The sequence below is a fragment of the Lagenorhynchus albirostris genome, chromosome 21 (assembly GCF_949774975.1).
Source record: "Lagenorhynchus albirostris chromosome 21, mLagAlb1.1, whole genome shotgun sequence".
NCBI classification, from domain to species: Eukaryota; Metazoa; Chordata; class Mammalia; order Artiodactyla; family Delphinidae; genus Lagenorhynchus; species Lagenorhynchus albirostris.
Window position 1 is genome coordinate 34,835,051 of NC_083115.1, and position 20,458 is coordinate 34,855,508.

Sequence of the window (20,458 nt, forward strand, 5' to 3'; positions counted from 1 at the left end):
TTTACTAAAGTAAGATATTCTCCATTTTTCCCCCCCTCTTTTATCTTCACTCTAAATGGTTCTGAGGAAAAGGAAAGACAATCAGGTCTGAGTCAGCCTTGCCTATTAGAAGTCTAGGCAGCAACACACACATCCTGGCCGTATAGTACCAGGGTAGAGCTTTCCCAGTTGAAAAATTGTACCTTTACCTACAAGCTGGTAACCAGCTACCTTTAACAAGGCAGTAAGTAGTAAGGTCCTCCGTAATTAAAGATACAGCTGTAAGTAAAATATACCTGGGAAGGTAATCTACTGACTTAAGTTTACTGAGTAATGCCATATCCTTTTGTTAAAGATAGTTTGAGGAAACCCAAGGACACCTGTGGGAAAAGAGAAAATCACAAAGTACAGTAAAGAGAGGTAAAACTGAAGAAGCTAAAGTTACTGAACGTAAACTTCAAAATCAGATGTGGATCTAGGATAAGAAATTCTTTTTTTTAATAGTAATCTTTTATTTATTCATTTATTTTTATATTTACTTTTGGCTGTGTTGGGTCTCCGTTTCTGTGCGAGGGCTTTCTCTAGTTGCGGTGATCGGGGGTAACTCTTCATCGCGGTGCACGGGCCTCTCGTTGCGGAGCACAGGCTCCAGACGCGCAGGCTCAGTAGTTGTGGCTCACAGGCCCAGCTGCTCCGCGGCATGTGGGATCTTCCCAGACCAGGGCTCGAACCCGTGTCCCCTGCATTAGCAGGCAGATTCTCAACCACTGCGCCACCAGGGAAGTCCTAAGATATTCTTAATTAATCTTTGAGAGTCTCACCATCTCCATTTGTTTAAAAAAAAAAAAAAACCGTAAACTCATCGAAAATTACATACTAATGAATAGTAAAAATCAAGGGATTCCAGATCTCTTGAAATATTTCACCTTTAATAACTTACGGTATTTGTTAAAAGGCCCATAGAGGGATATGTGTCCAGTTGTAAGAGTAATAGGAAGACAGAGGAAGACGGATGCGGGATGCAGGGGCATTGGCTAGGAGATGTTTATATTTAAGACTTGTTTCAATTTGTGGCTTAAAAATTTTTGTCTCAATGAGAGGAGCGTAATTCCAGCAGCTGTTGCAGCCCCTAGTTCAGCGCCTGTGCTCTATCGTAACCATATAATCGATCATCAAACTAGGGTAATATGAGAGTGAAAGGGGACTGTGAACAGTTACACCGGAGCTACAGGCATGAACCAAGGCTGTGATGGGCAAAGAGGCACATGGCTACCCTGCGAAGTTTTATTCCCAAGAGTAAGGTTACTTTGTAAGTTCAAATTATTTTATACATAAGGTAAATAATAACAGATCAAGTTAGAGGCAGTGGAAAGGCAGCCCTTGGTTGAATACAGGTGTGACTCCTACTTTGAAACTTTCTAGTTTCTGTTGCCGACATGTAGCAAATATTTAACCCTTTGTCAACCCCTTCACAGAGAAAGCTTCTGTTGGCCCCCAAAATGTGTCACTCCTAGAAATGATACATAAAATGGTCGTCTTTATTTTCTTCTCACAGTATCAAGAGAACAGGAGGGGGCATATACTGAAGTCAGCATGTTGAATGACTTTTTTTTCCCAAAAAGTTCAAATTTAATTTCTTAAATGTAAAATGTTAAAGGTAAATCATATATTAACTAAAAATGTCAAGCAAAGATAAATTTGATCCTGGTTTTACTCAAAGATCCATGTGTCTCTGGCAACATTATAATTTGGTTTCTGAAACCATTCTCTTATACTGAAAGAGTCCTCATTCTAAAATAAAGTATGAGATAAAGATTCAAAGATGATTACCAAGTGAAAGCAAAAGCATCATTTTTAATACAGGATTGCTACTAACCCCTGTTGTAATGCTACGGTCTCAATCTGGTTGTTTAGCAGGCATCATGCCAATAATTAAAATGAGAAAGTAGGCTGTGGGCTGATTGTAGCTCTAAAATAAAGGTCATTCCCAGCAGTCAATATTGATATATATTCCTGAATAAAACCTAGTAGATCTAGTAGAGATATAAACACAGTTTAGCATCATGAGAAGAACATGTGCTTTGCAGTCAGACCTGATTTTTTTTTTTTTTTTTTTTTTTTTTTCGGTACACGGGCCTCTCACTGCCGTGGCCTCTCCCGTTGCGGAGCACAGGCTCCAGACGCGTAGGCCCAGCGGCCATGGCTCACGCGCCCAGCCGCTTCGCGGCATGTGGGATCTTCCCGGACCAGGGCACGAACCCGAGTCCCCTGCATCGGCAGGCGGACCCTCAACCACTGCGCCACCAGGGAAGCCCCAGACCTGAGTTTTAATCGCAGATCCCTCATTTAAACTCTCCATGCAGTCATCTACAAATTATTTACTTATTTAAATCTGAGGTCAATTTCCAATGCAATAATAATACCTACTCATAATAGTGTTGTATTAAATGAAATAATGTAAACAACTCATCTGGCAGTAGGTGCTTCATAAATGTTTTTTCTAAATATGACCAAACAATAATAATAGTAATAACAACCATTGCATAGGATTATATAACCCAATTGCTTAACAGCTGAATGAATATCTTTTATTATTAAGTAGCTCTCTTCTCTCCAGGAATGAAGAACATATTTGTCTTAACTAGAATAATTATGTCTAATTTATCTTTATGAGTTCGGTAGTCCAAGCCTTAACCATAGTTTTACCAGAATAAAATCTCTTGGTTTTTTTTTTTCACTATCCCTGTCATTAAACAAAAAGTACATGAATTTTTGCAAGTCTGTTAATTTTGTTCTTGAGAAGAAAAAAAACATCTTCAAATTATAATGAAAGGCAACTATTCATATCCCTGAAATGTTTAGTTAACTAAAGTAATGAATGTTTGGAATTAATCCATAAAAGCCTTGATACATGCATTGTCTTCACATCAGTCAGAAGTTAGACCCCAGTTATATTTAAGGTTTTTAAAGCTTTAGGTATCTTTTGAGTATGATGAAGTTACTGTACAAAAGAGTAGGAGTGTTATTTTGTTGAACTGAGGTGAACCAGTTTTTTTTTAATAGTAATTAAGATACCAAGAAAGTATGTATTAATCATTTGCTGTAGGCCTTAGATGATTTTTGAAAGCATAATTCCAACCAGTTGCAAATACTGTATACTCTGGGAATGTTTGGTTTTGGATAACATCAATCTGTATAAAATATTCATATATGATAACCTGAATTTCCATAGTATCTAGAGTAATGAATTCTTAATTACTCCTAGCACATTTCTGGTCGCTTCTCTGAACATGATCAAAGTAAAAGGTCGTCTGTGCCACTACTCTGGTCATAGCTAGTGACTGTGATTTAAACCTAATCTTTTTCTGGATGTGACCTACTCATTCTGAGACATCTCTCTTCTTCCTCGGCAACTGGTTTTGGAAGTTTTAAAAAATTCTTTTACTCTTCACTAATGTTGTCTGTGAAAATACGTTTCAGTCCATTTTCCTTGATTTTGTGTGTGTGTGTGTGTGTGTGTGTGTGTGTGTGTGTGTGTTTGTTGTCTCTACTTAACATCATTACTACATGTTGATTTTATCTTTTCCTAGAATTTATTGTGCAATTTTAAAACTATGTGTTTCTCTCTAAAATTTCATCCCCTGGTTTCATCAACAATTAATATATACCCTGTCAAAGACAATTGCTTTTCTTTTCCTGCGTTTCTTCATTTTGCCTTGACATTCTTGTGCCTGTTTGATTTCTTTCTCCCTTAATTGCAAACCTGAGTCTGTGTCGTATTACACCATTCTCAGAACCCTTTCTTCTTAGCCCATTCAGATTAAATTCTTGAACATGCAATTAGCCAGCTAAGTTTAATAAATTCTATTTGATAACCCCTCTGATTCTGCTAAAACCGTCTTTATGATTTCTTAGCATCTCACCTCATATTCTGAACCACTTAAAGTGCTACCACCAGAAGTCATCTTGCTCCAGTTACATCCTGCACTAATAGAATATTGCTTCTTTCTGGTCATGGTGTACTAGACACCAGATCTGGGTGAAAATCTCAACATCCTACTAGCTACCTTGGGCCAAGTACTTATACATTTTTACCTGATAACCTGATAACCTTTGATGATACTCCACAAACATTTTATAAGTGTTCCTTGAAATATCATATGTAAAGTATCTGGCATTTCAGTTTCTTTTTTCTTTATTCTTATGCTGTACCTTTAAAAATAAAATAATTGAGTTAGCATTTATAAAGGTAAATGACAGCTACCAAGGCAGTGAAGGCAATGACAATTACCAGGAATTTATGCTGATTAATTGCTGTGAGCAATTAGGTAGCATTCTCAGCTTTGGAGCTAGGTATTTTGTTATTGTGAGAATGATCACTATATCCTCAGTTTAATTGGGTGACTTCCTAGAGGAAATAAATTATGAAGTAAATTTTCAAAGACAGGGTTTGGGTTTGTTTTAGAAAAAGCTAACAGGGATAATATGGGGAAGAAATTATCTGAGATAGTGGTGGAGTAGTGATACTTCATAAAATAAAGCCTGAATGCATTCATTCATTCAGCAGATGTTTATGAAATGTACCCATATGAAAAACTCAAGTTTATTATGGAGGACCTGTAGAAGGTATGACTGCTTCTGAAAAAGATTGGACTATATTCCAGAGCAAATTTCAAGGTGGGAACTGATTTTAGAGATTAACTTCTTTGTAAGGTACATGGAGATTTAGTAAAGTGCCTGAGATCATGTGGTCACTAGCATTCAGCTAGATCTCAGGTTCCAAATTCATTACCTTTTCTTCTTGTAGTGTCTCCACATTTTTTTTATTACATATGAAAGAGAAAAATAAAGTACACAACTCCAAAATATATGTATTTATCAAATTAAAAATTATACAGTTGTAGCAATGTACTAATCTTATGCATGTTATCATACATATATAAAACTAAAACTTGAAAGGATGAAATGAAATAGATAATATTTTTTATTTTATTTATGTATTTTTTTAATTAATTTATTTATTTTGGCTGTGTTGGGTCTTCGTTTCTGTGCGAGGGATTTCTTTAGTTGTGGCAAGCAGGGGCCACTCTTCATCGCTGTGCACGGGCCTCTCACTGTCATGGCCTCTCTTGTTGCGGAGCACAGGCTCCAGACGCGCAGGCTCAGTAGCTGTGGCTCATGGGCCTAGTTGCTCCACGGCATGTGGGATCTTCCCAGACCAGGGCTCGAACCCGTGTCCCCTGCATCGGCAGGCGGATTCTCAACCACAGCGCCACCAGGGAAGCCCCGATAATATTTTTAAATAATTTTCTTTTATTTAAGTCTATTAAGTTTGTTCATTTAGTAAATTATTTATTAAATATACACTTATGAAATAATTACATATCAAAGTCATCATACCTTAAACATTTTTCAATCCTATCTAACAACTATATATACTTCCTTTTGACAAATAAAAGTTGTATATATTTAGATTGTACAATTTGTCTTTTTAAGGTGTACATGATGATTTTGTATATGTGTGTGTGTGTGTATATCTGAGTTAATTAACGCACCCATCACGTCACATAGTTATCTTTTGTGTGTATGTGTGGTGAGAACACTTAGGATCTACTCTTTTAGCAATTTCAAGTACACAATATAGTATTATTATCTGTAATGACCAGGCTGCCCATTAGCTCCCGACTTATTCACCTTGTAACCGAAAGTGTCTCCCCAGTTCCCCCGCCTCCCAGCCCTGGTCTTGGCAACCAGACCATTCTGCTCTCTGGTTCTATGAGTTTGACTACTTTTTTTTTTTTTTGGCCGTGCAGCACAGCATGTGGGATCTTAGTTCCCTGACCAGGGATTGAACCCACGCCCCCTGCATTGGGAGCACAGAGTCTTAACCACTGGACCGCCAGGGAAGTCCCGAAGTTAATTTTTTTAGATTCGACATATAAATGAGATCATACAGTATCTGTTGTATCTTGGCTAATTTCATTTTCTAGCAAACTAATTGGATGTTTTTGCAACTTCACATTTTTAAGTAAACGAAGGCAAAACCCACTAAAATTCCATGTTTTGCAGACATTTAAGCAGTTTAGAAAACTGATAATTGGCATAGGTGGCAATCACCGTTCTTGGCAACAAAATTATAATGAAAATAATCCCAAATGCACGTTTTCAAAATATTCTCTCTGGACTAACAGTTCCTTCAGAGCAGCAGTACTTTTTACTCATTCTTGAATAATACCTGCACCTTAAAGAGACATAAATAATTTTTTCAAAAATAAATTCTTGGTAGCATACTACTGACAGCCACTTGTCATCACCGAAAAGTTCAGCAAATTTGGACCCATTTTATATATTTAACCCATTTTTATGGTTTATAACTCTTTGGGAGTACTTTGCCATGAGCTCGCTGGATAACCTTTAAGTGGTTAAAAAAGATTTTCAAGATCACTCCACTACTCATCCCAAAGAATGAGTGAAGAATTTTGTATTGAATTAATCACACACAAGCTGCAAAAACTAAAAGGTGAGGACGTTACTGGTAACCCCTCCTCTTGGTGAGCTCTTTTCTCTGTCTCAGGATACCTCATGAACATTAATGACTTTCCAACAAAAGGACTGGCTGTAAGCTCCACAGTCATCCGTGTATTCAATATCGTAAAAGCCTGGTATCTTATTTTTTAAATACGAGATAAATGCAGATAGAAGGGTGCTTTACACATGCATTAAGATACACAGCTCATTCGGCGACTACTACTGTATTACAGAGCTGGTTAAAAACGTAAGTTTTAAGGACAAAAAGTCATGACTTTGCCCCTGTACTAACTTTGCCAAGTTAAGACTCAGTTTTCTCATCTTAAAAAAAAAGCAGTTTACAATCACACAGAGTGGAGATTTTATGAAGTTTAAATTACATGATTTTTTCTTTGTACACAGTAAATAGGTCCTCAATCAGCCTAATTTAAACCACTCACCACTCTTTGCACTGGTTGTTTTCTGTTTTGTTTTGTTAAATCCTTCTTGTTCACTGTCACACATCTGATTGATTAGGATACCTTCAACATCTCTTAACAACCCTGGAATTCTTTTATTCTTCATCAACTTACATCGACACCTGAAATTCTTCTCTTTACCTATATTCACACTTCCTTCTCAAATGTATAGAAAGAGCTTTGCTGAGCAATTTTAAGCCATCAATAATTAAATGAATTAATAATTAAGTAGATTAAATCTTGTTCAAATAGCACATAGGATTTTTTCTTTTTAATAAATTTATTTATTTATTTTTGGCTGTGTTGGGTCTTCGTTTCTGTGCGAGGGCTTTCTGTAGTTGCGGCGAGCGGGGGCCGCTCTTCATCACTGTGCGCGGGCCTCTCACTGTCGCGGCCTCTCTTGTTGCGGAGCACAGACTCCAGACGCACAGGCTCAGTAGTTGTGGCTCATGGGCCCAGTTGCTCCGCGGCATGTGGGATCCTCCCAGACCAGGGCTCGAACCCGCGTCCCCTGCATTGGCAGGCAGATTCTCAACCACTGCACCACCAGGGAAGCCCAGCACATAGGAATTTTAAGATCTTTTTCATTTCCATCTTAATTTTAATATATTTAGTATGTAATAATTGCCAACAGTAGTGTAATTGATATCTTTTAATTTATTTATTTTTTCTTTTTTTGCGGTACGCGGCCTCTCACTGTTGTGGCCTCTCCCGCTGCGGAGCACAGGCTCCGGACGCGCAGGCTCAGCGGCCGTGGCTCACGGGCCCAGCCGCTCCGCGGCATGTGGGATCTTCCCGGACCGGGGCACGAACCCGTGTCCCCTGCATCGGCAGGCGGACTCTCAACCACTGCGCCACCAGGGAAGCCCAGTGTAATTGATATCTTAAAACATGTAGGAAAATATCTAATATAGATTTGGGCATTTGATACCATGGCTACACAGTTAAAATAACTAAAATATAACAAAGACTATTAAACTATTTTAGCCATCTTGATAATGGTTAAAAAAAAGTCTGCATATTTAATCTGGTTGTTCAGTTCTTGATGCTCCCAAGCAAACTGTATAACATGACTTGTTACTTGATTATAAACATGTCTAAGTTAAAACAAGTCATAATAAAAATACTTTGCCTCCTATTGTAGACCTATTTATTTTTTACAACTGTGGTTATACTTAAATTTTATATTTTATGTCTCTTGCTTAAGACTGAAAAGTGAACGTATAAGACAGTAGAGAATTCACTAAAATATATTTCCCACAAATCACCTTAATACTGTCTAGAATTTTGCCTCCCAATTTTCAGAGATCAGTTAACACATAATGCTGTACTTACCACGTACCTGTTGTACATTCAGTATGATTATAAATTGATACAGAGGCAATTGCTAAAATGTATAATTATTAATACATTCATACTGCAATTTTTTGTAAAATATTATAAAACAATTTTTTTCTCAAACCTCTTGTACAACCACTAATAGCTCATATTAATTCAGGTGACAGCAGTGAAATGTATCTTGTTTATAAGCTTTTCATTTAAGACATTTTTCTTGCTGGGATCACCTCCTAGTGTGAAAGTTGTCCAAAGATAATAGCACATCAATTCAAAAGTGTAATAGATTTGAGAACACAACATGCTATCAGCATGAAATAGTTTATCAGCCTCACTAACTCACTGTGTCACAGCTAGAATCATCACATACTTTTCTGTTTTTATGTCAAAATATGTAATTTACATTCTAATGCTGATTACTCACTTGGAGGATGTTTAATTTTCTTATTTAGAATATTTTTCTTTAAATGCATACCATAATTAATTTAAAGGTAGTACAAGAAGAGGCATTTTAATTAGTAGGAGTCTAAAATATTTCCTTTTTTTGCAATTCAGGGATGCACAGTATATTATACTATAAAGCATTTTCAATTAGATTTATAATAATAATACCTTATTAGAATCAAAATAATTAGTCCATTTTGTTTTTTGGGGTTTTTTTAGAAAGTACACTTTTTTGGGGGGGGGCTGCGTTGAGTCTTCGTTGCTGCGTGCAGGCTTTCTCTAGTTGCGGCGAGCAGGGGCTACTCTTCTTTGCAGTGTGCGGTCTTCTCATTGCAGTGGCTTCTCTTGTTGCGGAGCACGGTCTGTAGGCACACAGGCTTCAGAAGTTGCAGTGCTCGGGCTCAGTAGTTGTGGCGCACGAGTTTAGTTGCCCTGCGGCATATGGGATCTTCCCGGACCAGGGATCAAACCCATGTCCCCTGCATTGGCAGGCAGATTCTTAGCCACTGTTCCACCAGGGAACTCCCAATTAATCCATTTTGAACGAGCCCTGTCCAATTCTTAGAAAATTTACACACACACCCACACACATGCACACATCGCCTTTTCTAGACTCGTCCTATTTAAAAATTAGCAGAAATTAAATGATCAAAATGCAAAGTGAAAAAATATTGAGGTTCAGTTTATCATTAACTCACTCGAGGTAAATTTTATTTTTCTTAACTGTTTCACCTTTTTAATCTCCGCTTGAGACAAGCCTCTTCCGGTTTTAGGTCCCGTTTGATAATTTTTTATTCTTAGTTAAAGCTTTTGGCCAGGGCTGCCGCTACCATAGTGGTTATTGAAGAAGTTAGTTAAACACTAGTCCTCCAAATACTTTTTACTTTCCTTCTACCAGTTAAGTACTACTCTTCACTGGTTCTCTCACTCCCACCCTTGAAAGCATGTTTTAATATAATATGTAAAGGATGAAAGAAAAAACTTCACCTGTAATAATGAGGATTCAGTGGGGGATTTCTGCTACCTCTGAACTTCAGGGAAACAACTTTTTTTCATCATGTAGCTCTGTGGATCAGAAGCTACCACTGCTGCAGCCTTTGTCAGGGTGTGTGTGGTGGGGCACCCGCCGTGGCCAGTGCTGGGGGCAGCACCTCGATTGTCACTGCTTTGTCCTCAGCTGCTTCAAAGGAGAAGACTTAGGGAGAAGGCATGTTGTGTGGGAAAATACTCTTATTTTTTTCCTTCCCCTCAAAGCAGCAGATGTGTAAAGGAGTAAGGAGGTTATGTTTGTGTGTGTGTATACAGTGCTTTTTAAATGTTTAGAACTGAGTTTTCCAGAAGTCTCTTCTAATAGATAAAGAGAATGAGTAGAGATAGCTGTTTCTTTCCTAGATAGATTTTAATCCAGGTAATACATTGAAGCAAAGTTTTTAGAGGAAAAAAAGAATATATAAAAACAATTCCAACCAAAAAGGTTAAGAGTAGAGAAATAGCATCATGTCTATGAAGAAAAGTAGTGAAACCTTTTGGGAAGCTGTAAATACCCAAAGTGAATTATCAGCTAGCCTTCTACATGACTCACAAGTCCAAGTGTCAAGTTCAAAGAGAAAAGGAAAGAACTCCCTAAAAGAAGGTACTTGTGAAATAAGGTAGTATATTGCTGAATGTTTGATAAGCACATGGAAATATAGATACCTCTAGGAAACGGAAGAGCCAGGAGAGAATGGATACTGGTGTCTAATTTAGAGATAAAGTAAAGGCCAATAAACATGGTAGACATTTAAAAGTAGCAATGAGATTAAAAAGGATGAAGCAACCAATTTCTTAACAAACAGGTGAAACTGAAAGGGAGGAACAATGAAGGGGGGGTATTGGAAGTAAGGAATTGAGTGAAATGACACAAAGCAGTGAAATATCTAAACCATTTGATTCTGAGATCAGATGGATTGGGCCTCGTATTGTACAAATTAAATTGACTACTTGAAGTGAGCTAGCAGCAGTGACTCTTGAAGTGAGCTCTAAATTGACTACTTGAAGTGAGCTAGCAGCAGTGACTGTCTAAGCAGGAGTCTTGAACTGACTTTCTGTTTTGTTGTACAATCTGGATGGGAGTCTTGAATAAAACGTGGTCCCTGGACCAGCTGCATTAGCTGCTGGCGTTGCACCCCAGACCTCTTCTAACAAGTCTGCCAAGGGATTCTGATATAAACTGAAGTTTGAGAACCATTGCTTTAATGTATGTACTAGTCTCGAAGTACCTTCCTCCTCATGTTGGTGGCCTGACCCTTGAGTATGTAAGTTCACAAGGCCCTACCAAAATCTGTGAGTCCGTCATCAGTCTGATGGACCCGTTTCCATGAGAAAGATAGGTGACTGCAGAACACTTTTTGCAGTCTCACGCAGATGTTAGTGTGGGTAGGCTTCTCCCTGAAAATTCGTAGCAGCCTCCGCAATCTCTTAGTTCCGGAATCGTCACGGAACTGCTTGGGGCCATCATCCTTGACTGATGGAGGTTTCTTTCCAAACAGCTAGGTATTTAAGCACAGTGAGTAATTGCAGATGTCTCTGGATATCTATTGAGAATCAGTCGCTGAAAGGTAAGGAAGACCAATAGGAACCCAGCCTTGAATAGAAACAGCTGATTTTCTACACGCGCTTGCTTTCTTTAGTTTTCTGTTTCATAGCTGCCCAAAATTTTATATTTGCTTGCATCATTATCCTAAAGCACACCACTTAAATAAACTGCTTTTTCAAGCCTTTTAATCAGTTACCAAATGCTGCTAAGTATATATTTAGCAGATAATCCACTTGGCTTTGGAATTGAAAAGTCAGAATTTGATAGTGAAAATTCTGAAGACTGTGATAATGAAGCACAGGTTTTAAGGTTCAAAGTGCTCAGACAATAGTTAATATCATCTTTCAGTTTTATCATTTCTTATAAATATATACAGACAGGGCTCCCCTAGGTGGTGCAGTGGTTAAGAATCCGCCTGCCAATGCAGGGGACACGGGTTTGAGCCCTGGTCCGGGAAGATCCCACATGCCGCGGAGCAACTAAGCCCGCAAGCCACAACTACTGAGCCTGTGTGACACAACTAGAGAAAGCTGCACACAGCAATGAAGAACCAAAGCAGCCAAAAATAAATAAATGAAATAAATAAATTTATAAATAAATAAATACTGACAAATATTTGGGTCTGTTTTAACTCAAGCAATATTTAATGTATATACTCTCAATGATAGATTACAGGTAATTAAGTGAGTGATAATGGGCAATATGAAAGATAACACAATAATTAAATTTTGTCTATTTTGAAAATTTTTAGAAAGTATTTTATCTTAAAATGAATTCCAGGCAAACTATCCATTGTTTGGGCATCATCAAGTGACTAAAACTATTTTGAACTCAGTAGTTAATTTTAGCCTTCATATATCACCAGGTAAATTGAGTCCACAAGTGTGGGATTCATTTGCTTTAAATCTGAAAATGTCATTTCAGAAGAGCTGTTTGATGTTGAGGAAATCTTATGAGACCTTTAATAAGCCTCTTAAATCCAGAAAGTTATATTTTGCCAGAAGGAAAAAGAACCTATAACTTAAAATTTCCTTAGCTCTTTTTTTTTTTGCGGTACGCGGGCCTCTCCCTGCCGCGGCCTCTCCCGCTGCGGAGCACAGGCTCCGGACGCGCAGGCTCAGCGGCCACGGCTCACGGGCCCAGCCGCTCCGCGGCACGTGGGCTCCTCCCGGACCGGGGCGCGAACCCGCGTCCCCTGCATCGGCAGGCGGGCTCCCAACCGCTGCGCCGCCAGGGACGCCCGTCCTTAGCTCTTAAGTGAGGACTTCGGATTCTGAAAGTGTGGCGAATCTGGCCAAATACCGCCGGTCTGTCTTCTTACCGGCACATTGTCTTTGAAATCAGAGCATCCAACCTGCAGCAAGCAGTCTGTGTTATAGGTAAAATGTTTATATATTTGCTTAGAAACCTAACTAGAAGGCAAGGCATCAAGACATTTAAACAGTTCACGTTCAGTTTGATGTAAATTACTCTCTCTATTCAACAAAGACTATAAGAAGAGGAAGAAAGCATCACTTCCTGTGCAATGGAGCCTTTCTCCCCGTAAGATGTATCAGGTTTTAGACAATAGAAATAGCTTTCCAGGTGTCTGTGTGTCACCAGTGAAGGTTTCAGCTGTGCCTTAGGGACAGGAACTGAACACTCACTACTATTCTCTTTTCATCCTAATCATTTGCTTTGTTTGCTCATCTCTCAAAAGGTTTTTAATACTGTATAAAACATGGAAGAAATAAAAAACCTTCTTTTCTATGAAGATAACCAATTATGAAGTTAATCTAATTAAAATTTCATTCAGTGGTTGCACACTTTCTTTTTGACTTTTATCTTCTATCCTAATGTCCCACTGAGGAAATGACTCACACGGCTTTACATGATGCTCTAACACATTTTCCAGGGATGCTTCTCGTTTGGTTCCTATAATTTCTGACTTATTAAACCATGTTCTTGAGTTTAGAGGAGTATCATGATTATGTTAAGCTTCTGAACAAAAGACTAATATTAACCTGTTTGTTTCCTGGTGACGCTTGTAAGCTTACAGTTTAATTGTATTTTATAAGTTGTTTAATTTTGTACTTGATGTTAGGATCTTATAAAATGAGCAGTGAATAAATTGATATGACATATAATATAGAAAGGCACATTTACTCCAAAAATCTGATTATTTTTCCACTAAAAATCTTAACAATAGTAAGTTTTGTGGTGATTACTTTGGAAGACAAAAACAATCAAAAGTGAAGAGTTACCAAGGAACAAAGTGTACCTGCTGAGAGATTGAGGAAAACAGCAAGAAAAAGCAATTGTAAGTGGTCTGAGGTAAAGGTAGATAGAAGTTATGACTGGACACATAGAAGTAATTCAGTGTATTGTGCAGGTTCCGTACTTAAAACGTGACATTTCACTTGAGAGTAGAAGGAAATGTGAAATGAAAATGTTACTGTGCCCATTCTTGGTGTTTGCCAAACAAATTAAAAAGAGGAAGTTGAGGTATAAGAACTCAGAAAAACTTCTCCACCCTGGCAAAAGAAAAGAAAAGAAAAGAATGAAAGAGAAAAAAGCAAAGGAGAAATGCTGTAAAGGAAAGAATGCAAGATTCTCTGACTGGTTGAATACTGGTTGGGAGGAGGGGGCAGGCAGAAAAGAATGGTAATTGAAAATTACCCCTAAATTCCTCAGTTAGAGAAACATTAAGGACAGAGTTACCGACGGTGACCAAAAGGTGGGAATGGAGACAGCAAGAAGGACAAGGAGATTCAGTCTGTGTCCCTACTAATTTCCTTTTTTATTTTTTATTTTATATTGGAGTGTAGTTAATTTACAATATTGTGTTAGTTGCAGGTGTACAGCAAAGTGATTCAGTTATACATATACATGTATCTATTCTTTTTCAGATTCTTTTCCCTATAAGTTATTACAGAGTATTGAGTGTAGTTCCCTGTGCTCTGCAGTAGGTCCTTGTTGATGATCTGTTTTGTATATAGTAGTGTGTATATGTTAATCCCAATCCCCTAATTTATCGCTCCCCCAGCTTTCCCCTTTGGTAACCATAAATTTGTTTTCTAAGTCTGTGAGTCTCTTTCTGCTTTGTAAGTAAGTTCATCTATGTCGTTTTTTAGATAGTAATTTAAAATTTGTGGCCCAGAGAAAGCGCCATCACAGAGTCAGTTAGAAATATATGCTAGAACCAAAGGCGGAAAGCTGAAATGAAAAGGCTGGTGTGAAGGCAGATCAACAAAGAAACGGATCTTTCAACTTCAGAGGAAAAACGAGCAACTATTAATTGTGCTTAATACTGAGTGATTCTCCCCATTTATGTTTTCGCTGCCTCACGGCGTTACAGTTAATGGTGCCACTCGGTTCCACAGTGCTTGTCTGTTTGTTGTTGTTAATAGAATCCCCCGTCAAGGTTCCAAAGCCACAAAGCAACTGTTAGTGTTCGGTGACCTTCTGCACCGGCTGCCTTTGGGGCTTTGAAATTGATTTTCCCCCTCCCAGTCTCCGATAGTTTCTCTTCAAGTGTGCATCTCTCATTTGTCACCAGAGTGAAAATGGTGGCACAAATGGCAGAGGAACTGGAGACAGGTGCCGTGCAGGGCATCATTAGGAACATCAGAACAAGCTCAGACTGCTCTGGTATGCCCTGCGTTACAAGGAAACTGCTCCTGCTTCTGCTTTATCGCCGAATACAATGGGGCATATTCTCACAGGATCCACTTGTTTCATTCCCAAATATGGTCTGAGAAGGAAAGAAAACCCTGTCTTTGTTCTCCAAACCTCATGTGGATGCCGGGTCAAAAGCATATGTTTTTGACAGTAATTTTTGCAGAATTTTTGATTTGTGAGAAGCATATTCCCAAGGCTGTGTGACGGGTGAAGAGTCACAGGGTGGGAAAGACCATCATGACACACAGGAGTAGGTGCCTTAGAGAGAATTAGGTGATAAAAGAATTGTCTGGAAACTCCTTGTATACTTTTCATGTAGCTGAATTCCAGTATTCATTTATCTGTTCATTTATTAAATATTTGTGGAATTCTAGACCTAAACTAAGCATTGTGTTCGAGCTTGAAACAGTTTTTTTAAAATCCTGGGCTTAAAGATACAGGTAAGTCACAAAATACACTTGTCAGTGTGTGGTAATTTCTGTATTGCAGTGGAAAGGACATTGTTGACTTTGGAAAGACGGCATCCTGTCTGAACCTAAAAATGGACAGATTCCTACCAAATCTGAAACCAAGTGTTCTCTATAGAAAGTAGGTTGACATAGACCTTTTCTACTAGTCTAGTTAATGTCTGAGAGGTTTTTCCATGTGTATTTTAACATATCTATTTTGAGGCTGTAATGATTCTTAAAGGAATCATCCTCACATGAATGCCATCATTTGTAAGTGGTTTCAAAATACATCGATTTAAGCAGTCTTTACGAATTCTTTCTATACTTACACCCTAGAAAGCCATCTGAAAATATTGAAGGCCAGTCATTCTAAAATATAATTGAGGGTGATTTGGTTTCTCTTTCAGTGTTTTATAATGTTTCTTTATTTACTATGCACTAATATGATGCCACTCCCAACATGGTTAGTCATTTAGACAGAGGAAGGGGAAATGCACTTCAGACCTTTAAAGTCAGTGGCCAAAATAACCCCCAAAACAGTCAAATTCTATTTTCTCTTGCAGCGACAAAAGTAAATTTATTTATTAAATAAGTTAGGGGACTTCCCTGGTGGTCCAGTGGTACAGACTCCGTGCTTCCACTGCAGGGGGCACAGGTTCGATCCCTGGTCGTGGAACTGAGATCCTGCATGCCGTGCAGCACAGCCAGAAAATAAATAAATTACTTGAGTTTTACAAAATAAACTAAAAGACTGTATGACAATATAAACAGTACAGTCCTAAATTTATTTAAAAATAAATACAGTTAGAAACTCTTTGAAAGTAAAGAGTCTTCAGTTCTACTAACCTTGATGAGCAGTGTATTTTTGAGTAATATATCTTTGTCTTCAACAATATCTCACAGTTGCATTTTGCTTTAAGAAAAATAATAATTTCATAGTCGTTGAAGCCTAGTTCTTGAAAGAGTTCCTTGCCAGGATCACCAAAGCAGATGGACATCATGTATTGATACCACAAATTTTGGAAACTAGAAAAGGGATGTCTAATTTGAAGTCAGCATGTGTCTAACTCCTTGTCCCGAGCCATGTTTTCAGTGTTAAGGCTAAGGTCATAATCTTCCATGGTCCATAGGCTGAGGTTCAAACCCCATTTCCCGTCGAGAAATGACCCAAAGCGCTCTGAATAAGGCTCTGACACGTTTTCCAGGTTCGGGTTTTGCTATAATTTCCAACTTTTATTTATTTTTATTCCATCATTTGTTTATTAGCTGTGGGTCTTTGTCCAAAAGGTGCTTAATTTCTGTTAGACTCACTGCCCACATCGGCACAATAGTCACCATTTTATTTATTTTACAGGATTTACGGAGCAACAGTTATGTACCAGGAACTTTCTAAGTCCTGAAAATACTTAGAGGCGAATGAGGCTTTGGGGAGTTTACATTCTAACTGGAGAAGACAGACCAGAGGTTTGGGCAGTGGGTATACCATTCATATCCATCAGTTGAGGATACTAGACAAACAACTTCATGTTTTTATATTTCCGTCTCGATTTTATTTGAAACTCTCATCCCTGGGAACTTGGCTCGGGTGATTTCGGTCTCTCCGTCTCCCACCCCACCCCGTCGCGATGCTGTGAGTACAGCAGGGAGTCCCAGGTGCTTGAGTCTTCATGCCGTTTCCTCATTATCAGGCACAGTGTTGCTGCCGCGACAGCTGCGATCCTGTCTGCGCAGGCCGCTTTGGTCCAGTTTCTCTGCTACTCTTGAAGCCGTAGAGGTCACTCTGCTTCCTGTGAATCACGCTAAGATGCAGAAATCCCAGGGAGGGTCTCCACAACTTCATCACCTCAACCCTCCACCCACTAGTTTTCTCTTGGGCACCCTGTGACCTCTGCCGGTCTCTGTCTGAGGTCTGAGGACACGTGTCTTCCATTCTCGGGGCTGCCGATCCGCTCCCTGGCCTCCGCTTCTTTCTCCAGGCACAGCGAATCCTCTGCTCTCAGCGCCTTCTCCCCCATTTCCCTCTTCCTCATGCGTGATGGGAAAATTGTCTGGTCTAAGGGGAATCTTTACCTCCTAAACTTGATTTCTTTCCGACGTTCTGGTTATATCCAGATGCTCTCTACTTCACCCCACCCAGAGGTTCTTCATGGTACCAAAGACCAAGGCAAGGGCGTCTGTCTTTGGCCACGGGCCTGCATACTGGTCGCTGCTCACATGCTGCTTGTTTCGGGGTGCCTGGCTTCATCGGGTCGCTCGCTCTGCCCTTTCCGTACCCTCCGTCGAGGTATAGAGAGAGCCTCAGGCTTCCCTGGAGACCCTCAGTCCCCGCCTCCCTCCTAGCCCTCCCCCGGGCGGGCTTGTCCCACTGGGCCCTGGGGAGCCCTCCGCTCTCATCAGCTCCCCGAGGGTTCTCTTCCTGCCCCCCACCTGGAGAGAAACCCCTATTTTACGTCACACTGCGTTTCTCCCAAACGTTCTGGTTATACCCCAGTCCACCCCATTTCACCCAGTAGACTGGGCTTTGGGAAACCGGCAGGACACTCAGGCTGTTTCTACTTCTTGTCCTGTCTCGTCTCTCCTGGGGGCAGTGCAACAAGGCAGCTGCTGGAATTGAGAAAGGGGAGGAAGCGCGAAGACAAAAAGTGGGGGAGATTTAAGGAGGAAAAATGCACATTTAAAATAGCATTAAAAAAACTTAACCCGCCGCCCAAGTAAACAGATGGCCAAGATAGGAACTGACTGTAATAAGCGCTGTGAGGGAAATAAGCGTGATGATATGATGGAAAGTAAAGGGAACGGGGCTTCAGTAGGATCTGTCTGGTTCCATTATCTTTCGTGCCTCACCTTCTCCTTCTCCAAGAGGGGTGGGTATGTATCCTTCAGAATGCGTTTTGTTACTCCTTTCCACCTGCAGGGAGGAAGTAGTCTGTTCCTGTGGGCCGCTGGGACCCTTGCTCACTCACTCTTCATGTATAACCCTGAAGAAAGTGAGAGCCTTGATCAGGGGGTCAGCTGCAGCTCTCAGGCCACATCCAACCTGTCACCTGTTTTCGTAGTGATCATGAGCTAAGAACGATTTTTCCATCTTTAAGTGATTGAAAAAAGTCAAAAGCAGAAGAATATTTTATGACCTGGGAAAATGACATGAAATGAGAATTCCGATGTCCGTAAATAAATGTTCTTTGAATACAGCCACAATCAAGCAGGTGTCGTCTGTGGCCGCCGTCACTGTAGAAGCAGAGCTGCGACGGTATGGCCAGAAAAGCTTCAAATCACGACTGTTAGGTCCCTTTCAGAAGAAGCTTGCCTGCCCCTGCTGGACGATCGGGGCCCTCCCTGGTACCACGCACTCCATCTTCTCCAGCGTATGTGCCCTCCCATGTCTGTCAAATTTGTAAACCAGGGAATGCCTTTTGTAGACATTGCTTGTGCGGGTGTTGTATTCTGATTTGGGATTGAAAGTCTTCAAGCGATACTTCTGGGTCTTTTGGAATATAGATTCCAGTGAGTGAATTTGGGAAGAAAACTAGCTAATGCTTATTCGGCACTTCCCTGGTGCTAGATGTAAGCACATCACGTAGGTTACTTCATTTAATCTCATAAAATGCCTATGCAGTAGGTACTACCAGTATTCCCATTTAATGGATGATAAAACCAAGACACAGAAGATTTGAGCCACTTAGAAACTTCGTGCAGATAGTTATAGGTGAAGTCTGGATTTGAACCCAGACAGTCCGGATCCAGAGCCCACATTCTTAATACTTATGCTGAATATAAATATGGTAGTAGGTGCTAACAGTACTGCTTCCAACATACCACTTAATTAAGGTTATAAACTTTAAAATTTGTTTTGTAAAGTTGTTCCGTGGGGGAAAATGGATTCACAACACAGTCGCTAGTATAATTTACAGAAGTAGTTACTTATCATTTGCATCTGTTCTAATTTTGTGGTTGACAAAGCATTTTTAGATGCATTAACTGGTTTACAACCCTGTGAGATAAGTAAATCATTTTACAGATGAAAATAGGATCATAAAAGGAGGAAATGTTAGACCAGGAACTTAAACCTCAATCTTCTGATTTCTAACCTAGAATTTTTTCCACTATACCTGTCAGGCAAACTTTCATGACTTTTACCATATCTGTACACCAGCTACACTATTATTCACTTAATAATTTTCTGGAAATGGACTCTGTAACTTAAATACCTGGTTAGCCTTTCATAAACAATAATATTTGTACAATTATGACTTTGATTTTTTCATTTCTGAAGCACATGGTGCTTACTGTATTCCAAGTACACTACAGTAAGTATTAACTCATATAAGCCTCATAACAACCCCGACAGGAAGATACTATTACTATCTGTATTTTCCAGATTAAGAAACCAGAACACAGACAGGGGTTAGCTGTCTTGCCCAAAGACACATACCTAGTAGTAAAGCAGGATTTGAACCTCAGCAATCTAGCTTCCAAGTTCTGTCCTTTTAACCCCTTAACTTGTTTGATATACTCAGTGTATTTTCTAATACCCATTAAAATAGGTACATTGTATTACAATTTAAAATAGTCAGCTGTGACCCATCTAAAATCATCTTGCATAAAGACTGTATTGTACCGTGGTGGAATATTCCAGCGTATTTCCTATAGCCTCCTGCATAGAAAAGAGAGAGTAGTCTGTTGACTTAATTGGATGTGTTATTAGGGAAAATGATAGTAAATATTGGGACACAAACTAAATACACAATCAGATACTAGCATAATATGAAATGTAATCCATGAAAAACATGGTGCTTTTTTCTAAATTTGGGGACTTTTATTGTTAATAGAAATCTTAAAACGAGTCATCTTTCCTAAAGAATTCCCTATACAGCACTCCTGTCGTGTGATCGTTCAAATTTCTGCTTAAACATTTTCAAGGTAAGAGAGCAGACCGCTTCTTAGAGGCAGTTTACCCCCCTGTCGTTTGGCTCAAGTCATTAGGGAATCTTTCTGTAGTTGATCTAACAACTTGCTTCACTAACCTCTTC

At 39.3% G+C, this 20,458-nt stretch overlaps 1 protein-coding gene across 1 annotated transcript in view; it reads left to right on the forward strand.

Annotated features, from left to right (window-relative positions):
- Positions 1-20,458, forward strand: part of TENM3 (teneurin transmembrane protein 3) — a 694,478-nt gene that overhangs the window by 515,048 nt on the left and 158,972 nt on the right. The window lies entirely within an intron of this gene.